This window comes from Monodon monoceros, unplaced genomic scaffold (genome assembly GCF_005190385.1).
Source record: "Monodon monoceros isolate NGI ecotype Baffin Bay Population unplaced genomic scaffold, NGI_Narwhal_1 Super_Scaffold_9, whole genome shotgun sequence".
Taxonomy (NCBI): Eukaryota; Metazoa; Chordata; class Mammalia; order Artiodactyla; family Monodontidae; genus Monodon; species Monodon monoceros.
The window spans coordinates 19,006,046-19,015,986 of NW_021703786.1; positions in this window are offsets into that span (position 1 = coordinate 19,006,046).

The window sequence follows — 9,941 nt, forward strand, 5'->3', positions numbered from 1 at the left end:
AAGATCTCATTTGCCTCTTTAAGTCTTCCCCAGCTTACTTCAAGCTTATGAGGGTCCCAGGAAATAGTTGTTTAGTGAGTAGGTACAATAAAGACCAGACTAATCGAGCTTAGCAAGGAACCCTCCCCAAGCAAGGAGAGACAAGCCCAAGCAAATCTCAGCTTTAAGCTGGATGGGACCAGTTTAGGGAGGAGCTTGTGTCTCTGAGCCAAGAGAAGTGGGGGAGGAGTAAAGGCAGCTTCCAGGAAGGCAGCTCTGATGTAGTTTCCATGACAATGAAGAAGATTCTGGTGGGTCCTGGAGAGGGCACTCCAGTCTGGGGCTCTCTTTGGGGTCCCCCTCTTGTTCTGAGTTCTTCCATTTTTCTGGAGGCCCCCTGGCTCCCTGGAGAGTAAGTGCTTCCTTTTCATTCCTCATCCAGGGTCGTGGCTGAGGGGTCCTCCTCCTCCGGCTGTGGCTCAGCAGGCTGGCTGAGTCGCCACTGCTGTCACCTGGCCTCTGATTCAACATCCAGGCTCAGAGTGAAACTGGAGGGGAGGGGGCAGGGCACAGCCTTTAAAAAAACAACATAGCCATAGGCTATGATGAAAGCTGGTTAGAACCAACTAGGTCCAAGATGGCAGAATATTTGACTTCCAGTGGACCTTGAGCCTCAGTATATGCTCATTGTAACACATCAGCAAGCTAAATGACACACCCACAGGCGCCATGACAGTTCCAAGGCTGACCATAAAGACCAAAAAGTGGGCGGTGGCCCAATTCCTGGAAATCTCCACCCCTTCCCCAAAATAGTTGGAATAATCCTCCCACTCATTAGCCTATGAAATTACTCAGCCCATGAAAACTAACCATGCCATATCTCGAGGCCGCTCTTGCCTTCTGAGATGGCCCACACTCTGTGGAGTGTGTTTCTCCCAAGGCCGCTCTCGCCTTCTGTCTGTGGAGTGCATTTCTCTCTAAATAAATCCACTTCTTACCTATCACTTTGTCTCTCACTGAATTCTTTCTGTGATGAGACATCAAGAACCTGAGCTTCATTAAGTCCTGAGACCAGGTGTGTGATCTCAATTAAAATACCGTGTGTTCATAATTCAAAAAGAGTCATGTACCACAATGTTCATTGCAGCACTATTTACAATAGCCAGGTCATGGAAGCAACCTAAGTGTCCATCGACAGATGAATGGATAAAGAAGATGTGGCACATATATACAATGGAATATTACTCAGCCATAAAAAGAAACGAAATTGAGATATTTGTAGTGAGGTGGATGGACCTAGAGTCTGTCATACAGAGTGAAGTAAGTCAGAAAGAGAAAAACAAATACCGTATGCTAACACATATATATGGAATCTAAAAAAAAAAAAAGGTTCTGATGAACCTAGGGGCAGGGACGCAGAGGCAGAGAATAGACTTGAGGACACAGGGGGGTAAGGGTAAGCTGGGACGAAGTGAGAGAGTAGCACTGTTATATATACACTACCAGATGTAAAATAGATAGCTAGTGGGAAGCAGCTGCATCATACAGGGAGATCAGCTCGGTGCTTTGTGACCACCTAGAGGAGTGGGACAGGGAGGGTGGGAGGGAGACGTGAGAGGGAGGGGATATGGGGATATATGTATACATATAGTTGATTCACTTGGTTATACAGCAGAAACTAACACACCATTGTAAAGCAATTAGACACCAATAAAGATGTTAAAAAAAAAAAAAAAAGACCGTGGGTTCGGGATTTCGCTGGTGGCGCAGTGGTTAAGAATCCGCTTGCTAATGCAGGGGACACGGGTTCGAGCCCTGGTCCAGGAAGATCCCACATGCCGTGGAGCAATGAAACCCATGCCCCACAACTACTGAGCCTGCGCTCTAGAGCCCGTGAGCCACAATTACTGAGCCTGTGTGCCACAACTACTGAAGCCTGCGCGCCTAGAGTCTCCTGCAACAAGAGAAGCCCCCGCTCGCCGCAACTAGAGAAAGCCAGTGCAGCAGTGAAGACCCAGTGCAGCCATAAATAAATGAATGAATAAAAGAATGAATGAAGAAATAAATTTATTAAAAGAAAAAAAAAAAAGATCATGGATTCAAGTCCCAATCTGGGTTTCACGGTTTTGAGAGCAGTGACATCTCCAGGGGGAACATTTGAGCTTCTTCCAGGGCTTGAGGTAGTTGGGGAGAGGAAGGAATAGAGGGGCTGGAAATCACGTTTTACTGAGGAGAGGGTCCAGAGCTTTTTTCTGTTGGCAATCACATCACAATAACCAATATTTACTGAGAACTTCCATGTGACATGCTCTGCTGCAAAGACTTGGCCAGTATTTACTCACGCAGCCTTCACAGCAGTCCTGTGGGGAGTCATCTTCATTTTACAGACGAGGAAACTGAGGCCTTGGAAACACACATCTACCCCAAGGATCTGCTCAACAGACTGAGAACTCCCCAGACCGACTCATGGGCCCAAAGACTACATTTGAGTGAATACACAGCAGGAGGGATGGAGAACACACTTGAGCCAGAGAGTATACATAGACACATCCAGATTAAGGAAGCTCACAGTCCCTTCCTGGACACACAGCTTCATGAAGGACACATACAACATACTCCCTGACACCCCCCAACACACCTCTGGTTGGGGGCTGTGCAGGTTAATGCTTCCATCTCTCTGGAATATTGGGGCTGGACCCTGACTTTGTTTCCTAGGAGTCTAAGTTATAAAATGTAAATGTGGATTTTAGATATGCAAACGTCCAACAAAGGCAGCTTGGGACTTGTCTGAGAGCTGGAAGTTCCAAGCACTGGGATGAGGAGGGAGACACCTGGATTAGACCTGAAGGGCCCAGGAGCCATCAGAGAAGCAGGCTCTCCTAGATGACCTTTCAGAATGTAGCGGTGGATGCTGGGTGACCTGCCCAGCGCGACTATGCGGGGAAGACGGAAATGCCTTCAGAGGCTTGGCTTCCTCAGTGTCTGGAAGAGCTGAGTCTCAGAGGCTTAAAGGGCAGTATTTAGAAGGTAACCCAGCTTAATAGTAAGGCCAGATGGATGAGATAAACAGGGTCAAGAGGTAACCTGTGACTCTTTAGTGTCTCCCAAACTGGAGCTGTCACCAGGGGGGAATGAACCAGAGAATAGGGTCAGGGCCTATTTTCTGGTGGGGGTGGGAGAACATGGGGTCTTCGCCACGGGCCGGTGGGTCACCAAGAAAAGAGTGCCACTCTTGGATTTCGTTTCGTCCTTGTCTCACAGTCCCACTCTTTCACACTGCTTCCTCTAAACTGCAGGGCTTCTCAGCCCAGGGTCCATGGGTAACGCTGCCTCTCACTGCTGTGGCCTCTCCCGTTGCGGAGCACAGGCTCCGGACGTACAGGCTCAGTGGCCATGGCTCATGGGCCCAGCCGCTCCGCGGCATGTGGGATCTTCCCGGACCGGGGCACGAACCCGTGTCCCCTGCATCGGCAGGCAGACTCTCAACCACTGTGCCACCAGGGAAGCCCAGATAAGGCTATATCTTGAAACCAACTGTCTGCGTCGGTGTGTGCAGGCGTGTATGCATTTGGCTGAGGAGAGGGTCCAGAGCTTTTATTGGAACCATCACAGATGGGTCTATGATCCCCCATCTCCCCAGGTTAAGAACCACTGCCCTAATGTCTTTTATCCTAGATGTCTTTACAAACATTTTGTCAACATATATGATCTTAAAAGTGGTTGGAAAGAGCACTTTTGGAGACTCTGCTTGGGAGGGGGTGGAGCAATTGCTCCCCTTGTTCTCTCCACCTTCTACTTAGTGGGAGACCTCTCGAGAGCCCCACAGAAAAGGGGGCGGGCCCTCCCTCCAGCCATTTGGCTGGGAGCACATCGTCGGCCTGGAGGAAATGTAGGGGTAAAGCAGATGTCTTGTGCAGCTCCGGAGGGCACCCTGGTAGAGGAGAGCTGTCTCAGGAGAAAAGGCCTAAAAATGAGGCCATGGGTGGAAACCGGGCCTCTCTTTCCCTTGGGTGTTGTAGGGGTGGGATGTACTCAGGAAACCTGGGAGAAACAAGAGGAGGTGATCACCACAGCCTGACTCTTGTGGGATCTCGTACAGCAGAGAGGGGCCACAGTCAGGAATCTGAGACGGGAGGTTCTGCTTTCCCCGAGAGACCCTCAATTGGGTGTGAGATTCTCAGGAGTAGAGGGACAGATACAATGACCTCCTTGGGCCAGGCCAATCCCTGGGAGGGGCTGATTTTAGGACTCCTCCTTTGGGAGTCACCTTTTGGGGAACCGTATAAGAACTGGTCAGACACCCACTGAGGAACATTTCAATATTTTTAAATGAGGCTAAATAAATGTGTCCTCTTTTCATCTGGGATATTGTCATGGGAGGAAAGTTTGCGCCTAACACTGGGAAGAGTCTGGGAGGTCAAAGTGTGCCCCTGAGGAAAGTCACTTTTATTTTTAGAAGGTGCTGGTGACTTCAGCTGTTCCTCTTTGCTGCTGCAGCCGCTCAGGACTCTCCCAAATGCCAAGTCTTCCTTGTCTTGCTCTGTCTCTTCCCCTATTAGTTTAGATTTCAACCCTCGGCCTTTAGACGAAGCAGCCCAGCTCAAGAACAGGCCCTCCCTGAAAGCTGTAGGATGGAACAGGATCTTTTTTTCCCTTTCGAATTTTTTCCCTTTCTGTCAAAGAGAGACAAATGGACAAATGTCAGCAGGCTGAAGGATGAGAGTGGAATCGGTGCCAGTTGGGCAGAATCCAGGATGACCCCCTTTTTAATTAAGTGCGGATTTGAATTATGAGGGGCCGTAGCTCCTGATGGGCAGGGCACTGCCAAGGGGAGGCGATTTCTCTCCTTAAAGATTAAATGCCGTTCGTTCCACTTAGTCTCTCCCCAGTTCTCTGAGAGCGTCTATTATTTGCTCTTGTCATCACGAGTAATGCCCCAGCTGGCTAAGGCAGAGGCAGGGAACCCAGAGCTGGCAGAAGCCTGGGGGCTTGACTTCTCCTGGACTCTTTTTGGAGGAAATAGTGGTGGTGGTGGGGATTCCTGGTTTTATTTCTGAGTGGTTTTTTTTTTTTTTTTCAAATCAGAAACTCTTCTGACTCCCCCTAAGGCATCTTAAGGGCTTCCCCGCAACTCGGGAAGCGCTGTTGTAGATTTACTTTTCCTGTTGATTCTCAGCTATCCCTGCTGGCGACCCCAGTCCAGATTTATCCGGTAATTTACAGCCACAGTTGTTAATTTATGATCTGGGGCCATGGAACCCAGAGCCCAGGAAACGATGCTCGCCCTGGGTGAAGGCGCTGCTTTCTTTTCACTCCGTGGGGACCAAGCACCTGGGTGGAGAGAGGATGGCAGAAAGGAAGGATGTTAGGGCGAGCATGCAAAGAGGACACAGAACCTCACCAGATGGGACCCAGGCATTCTGGATCCCAATCTGAGTTTCCAAAATATGATATTTTCACGTGTGCTTACGTGCTTTACATTTTATTGTATTCCTAAGACTTTTCAGATATGTTATCTAATTACCTTTTCCCAGCATTCTTCAAAGCAGGTATTTTTAGCTCCATTTTGTAGTTGAGTACTCTAAAGTTCAGAGAGCAACTGGCCTTCTATCACCGAAGGGTGGGGAGTGGGGGGGGGGGGAGAGTGGACCAAACTCCCACCTCCTGATTCCCTGTTCAAGCTCCACCCAGCTCCAGGGACAGCCGCTTCTGAGAGACCCGTAGAGACAAAAGCATGTTGTTCTTACCAGCCTGATCCCCAGTCCTCTGATATCCTGACCCACCTGACCCTTCCCTCCCTGACATTTCCTTTTTATGCTCTTTTTTTCCCCCTACAAGACCCACTTTCCTGTTAATACCTGTTAGGGTCTTGTTAATTGTGTATCGTCTTAGGGGGTAGTTCGGCATTTTCTTAAATTGCATATCAGACACGAAAGTCTCCCACAAAGGGAAAACTAATGCAGGGGGAAGCATTTTGCTCCCTAGAAATTGAGAATGTAAAGTATATTTAATTAAAATGATAAATCTGATTTTCAGTTTTGTTTTTACTACCGCTAAAACTAATCTATTTTATGCATGTTTGCAGGAGGCTGCAGCCATCAAATCAGAGAATATTAGAGCTGCGAGGCACCTGGAGATCTTTCTGGGCCAAACCTTTCATTTTATAGACAAAGAAACTGAATCTTGATTGGGGAAGGGGCCCCTGAAGTTCCAGTGATGTGTGAGGAGCTGGTTCTTCATGGCCCCACCTTCTTTCTTAACTTACTGGTGTATCTCAAGGGCAGGAATCTTCTGGCTGTGCTCCTCTCTTTAAATGTCTCCCCCAATCCACCGTGCAAACTCCTGCTGGGAGGGGCTTGGCCTCTGGAGCCCCTGCCCCCACCTCGCCCGTTGGTACCGACCACTTCTCTACCCAGTTCTGTCCCTCTGGCTTTCCTGGCTTCCCAGGCTGGATTCTTATTCTCAGGATCATTTGGTGTGATTTTAAATTGTGTTTGATTCTCTGTAATTTTCTCTCTGCCTCCTCAAGGTAGTAACCAGACCTTTGTTTTTCTTGTCCCCGTTGTGTCACAACCCCCAGGGTTGTGTCTGCAGAGTTGAAAACAGAAGCTGTTGAATTCACATTTTATGTTGTTTTTGTTTAAAACAAGGTTGTAAATGTTGCAAACCATTATTTATTTGAATAGGTAAGACATGCATTTGGTACAAAATTCAAAAGTCGTATAATGCTCTCTGGTGAAATTTTATAGTCTCTCCCCTGGCAACCCATTTTACCTTACTAGAGGCAGCCGAGATGACACGTTCAATTTCTTGTGCCTTCTTGGTGAGACAAACAATACACATATACACAACAATTGCAGACCTCACACACATACCTGAATCTCCTCTCCTTTGTTTATACAAATGGCGTAGACTTGTGAACACGGGGGGCATGAAAATACCAAGAGGCAAAGAAACTTCATCCTGACACAGCCTGGCCCCACCAGAGAACAAATAGTTCAATAAACTGAACTAGAACTTCTAGAGGTTGTTATATGTACTGTTAAGATGGTTTTGCCCATCTCCGCCACCTCCCATACAATTAAAAACAACATAAACCATAGAATAAATTAGAGGAAATCCAGACAAGATTGGATTTTCATCATGATTACCAATACCAAAATATTGCAAAGGAAAAAAGAAAAAATTGGTGCTTCTGTTTTGCCCTAAGCACAATTTGTGTCTGATTACTCGGCAAGGGTTTTGAGACAAATATCCTGGTTGTGCCTCTGACTGGCTCTGTGATCTGGGTGAGTCAATTAATCTCTCTGAGCGTCAGTTTCCTTATATGTGCAATGGGGACAATAAGATCTACCTTGGCTCAGGTCTAGGGATAATGGGTAGAAAATGCCGAGTTAACAAGAACAAGCCCCCTTTCAATCTCTCTCTGTAAATGTATGTGCAAAGTCTCTCTGGCTGTCCCCTTCCCCCGGTGCACCCTCACTTCATGGCCTGCTCCATTTAGGCCTCTCTGGCTCCCAGTGTATGAGCTGATATTCCCCTATTTCCCCTTCATCTCCTCCACGCTGCTGTCCTGGGAAGCCTCCACAGCTGCTTGGCCGTGGATCTGGGTGTGCCAGTTTACAGACAGTGACCTTTCTCATCTACTGGTTATTGGTGGCCAGTTTCATTTGGATTCTAGGGGAAGAGGCTTTGAGGTCCCCAGGGTCTAGTCTGCAGTGGCTGTTGGGATGCTATGCTTCCAGGGACAAGGGGTTCCGCCTCCTTTGGCAGAGAAATGGGGATCCAGTTAAGAGGCAGGAGATCAGAGGAAGGGGGATCGTGGGTCCTTGTGTGTGTGTGTGTGTGTGTGTGTGTGTGTGTACATACACAAGTTATAATAGTCACTGCTTCACTTCTTATTTCCAAGAAGTCAGAAGGCTGCAGTAATTTCTTCAGAATGAGCCCTCCCAACTCCACCCTGCCCTGTGACTCCCAATTGTCTGTAGGATGCAATCCCAGCTCCTAAACCTGGTCTCCACAATGTTCACACTCCTCAGTCTCACGCTTAATACCCAAGTTCATCAACCCGGGGACACATATTGTCTTTTTTTTTTTTTTTTTTGCGGTACGCGGGCCTCTCACCGCTGTGGCCTCTCCTGTTGCGGAGCACAGGCTCCGGACGCGCAGGCTCAGCGGCCATGGCTCACGGGCCCAGCCGCTCCACGGCATGCGGGATCTTCCCGGACCGGGGCACGAACCCGCATCCCCTGCATTGGCAGGCGGACTCTCAACCACTGCACCACCAGGGAAGCCCCTCTTTTTTTTTTTAACAGGTTTTTTTTTTTGGAATTTTATTTTATTTATTTTTGTACACAGCAGGTTCTTATTAGTTATCCACTTTATACATATTAGTATATATATGTCAATCCCAATCTCCCAGTTCATCCCACCACCACCCCCGCTTTCCCCCCTTGGTGTCCATACCTTTGTGCTCTACATCTGTGTCTCTATTTCTGCCCTGCAAACCGGTTCATCTGTACCATTTTCTAGGTTCCACATATATGCGTTAACATACGATATTTGTTTTTCCCTTTCTGACTTACTTCACTCTGTATGACAGTCTCTAGATCCATCCACGTCTCTGCGAATTGGGACACATATTTTCTTTTGGGCTTCTGTGCCTTTGCAAATGCTACTTCTTCAACCTGAAACCCTTTTTTTCCTCCCCTACGGATGAAACCTCACAAGGCCCAGATGAAATGCTTCCTCTCCACTTTCCCAGGCAGAGGGCCCTCCGTCAAATCCTGCAGGACACTCAGAGCACACCTCTCTTGGAGGGAGACCTGGTCTCCTGCGTTGTCGGCGTGAGCATACTCAGCTCTCTCCCCTTGCGGTAGAAGCGTGGAGTCCTAACCACTGGACAACCAGGGAATTCTGCCCCCGCGCGCCCGCTCCCCCCGCCCTTGCTACTTTCTAGCTCTGTGACATTAAGGTTGCTTTCATGCCTTGGCTATTGTAAATAGTGCTGCAATGAACATTGGGGTACGTGTATCTTTTCAAATTATGGTTTTCTCTGAATATATGCCCAGGAGTGGGATTGATGGATTATATGGTAACTCTATTTTTAGTTTTTAAGGAACCCCCATACTGTTCTCCATAGTGGCTGCACCAATTTACATTCTGCAGAGAACTTATTTATTCACAGACAAGGTAAGGTCTCTTTCATGATGCCAATTGTCCTTGACCGTGTATCAGAATCTTCCTTGGACTTGTCTTGGACACGCCCCCCGCTACTGGATGAGAAGTTCCTTGAGGGCAGGCTGGGTGCCTCACTCCTTTTCTGTGCCCCTTTGATTCTCAGCCCAGGCCCTGGAACAGTCTGCTGATGCTAAATGAAAGACACCTACCTGCTTTGCACAGCCCCTGGAGCTGAGTTTACAGCCAGAGGATGCTCTCCCGAGAGACACGGAAAGACCAGTACCTCTAAAGCAAAGCTTTGAAAACTATGGCCCATGGGCCAAGTTGGACCCACTGCCTGTTTTTGTAAGGCCTCTAAGCTCCAAAGGTTCTTACCTTTTTCGATGATTGGAAAAAAATCAAAAGAAAAATAATATTTTATGACATATGGAAAATATAAGAAATTTAAATTTTAGTGTAAGTTCGAGGAATAAGCTTATTGGGACATAGTCATGCTCATTTGTTTAGGTGTTGTCTTTGGTTGCTTTTGTGCTGCAATGGAAGAACTGAGTAGTTGCAAGTGAGACGGTATGACTGATCAAGCCTACAATATTTACTGTCTGGTCCTTTACAGAAAAAGTCCACCAAGCCTTGCTCTAAAGTGTAGATGGAAGACCTAATTCACCGATAGTAGGAGTCCACGTGGAAGGTTGGGCAGCCAAGGGAGGGGACCAAGTATCTCTGGGAAAGTCAGGGGCAGAGGCAGCCCACGACCCATCTTCCCAGCCGGAACCCCGTCCAGG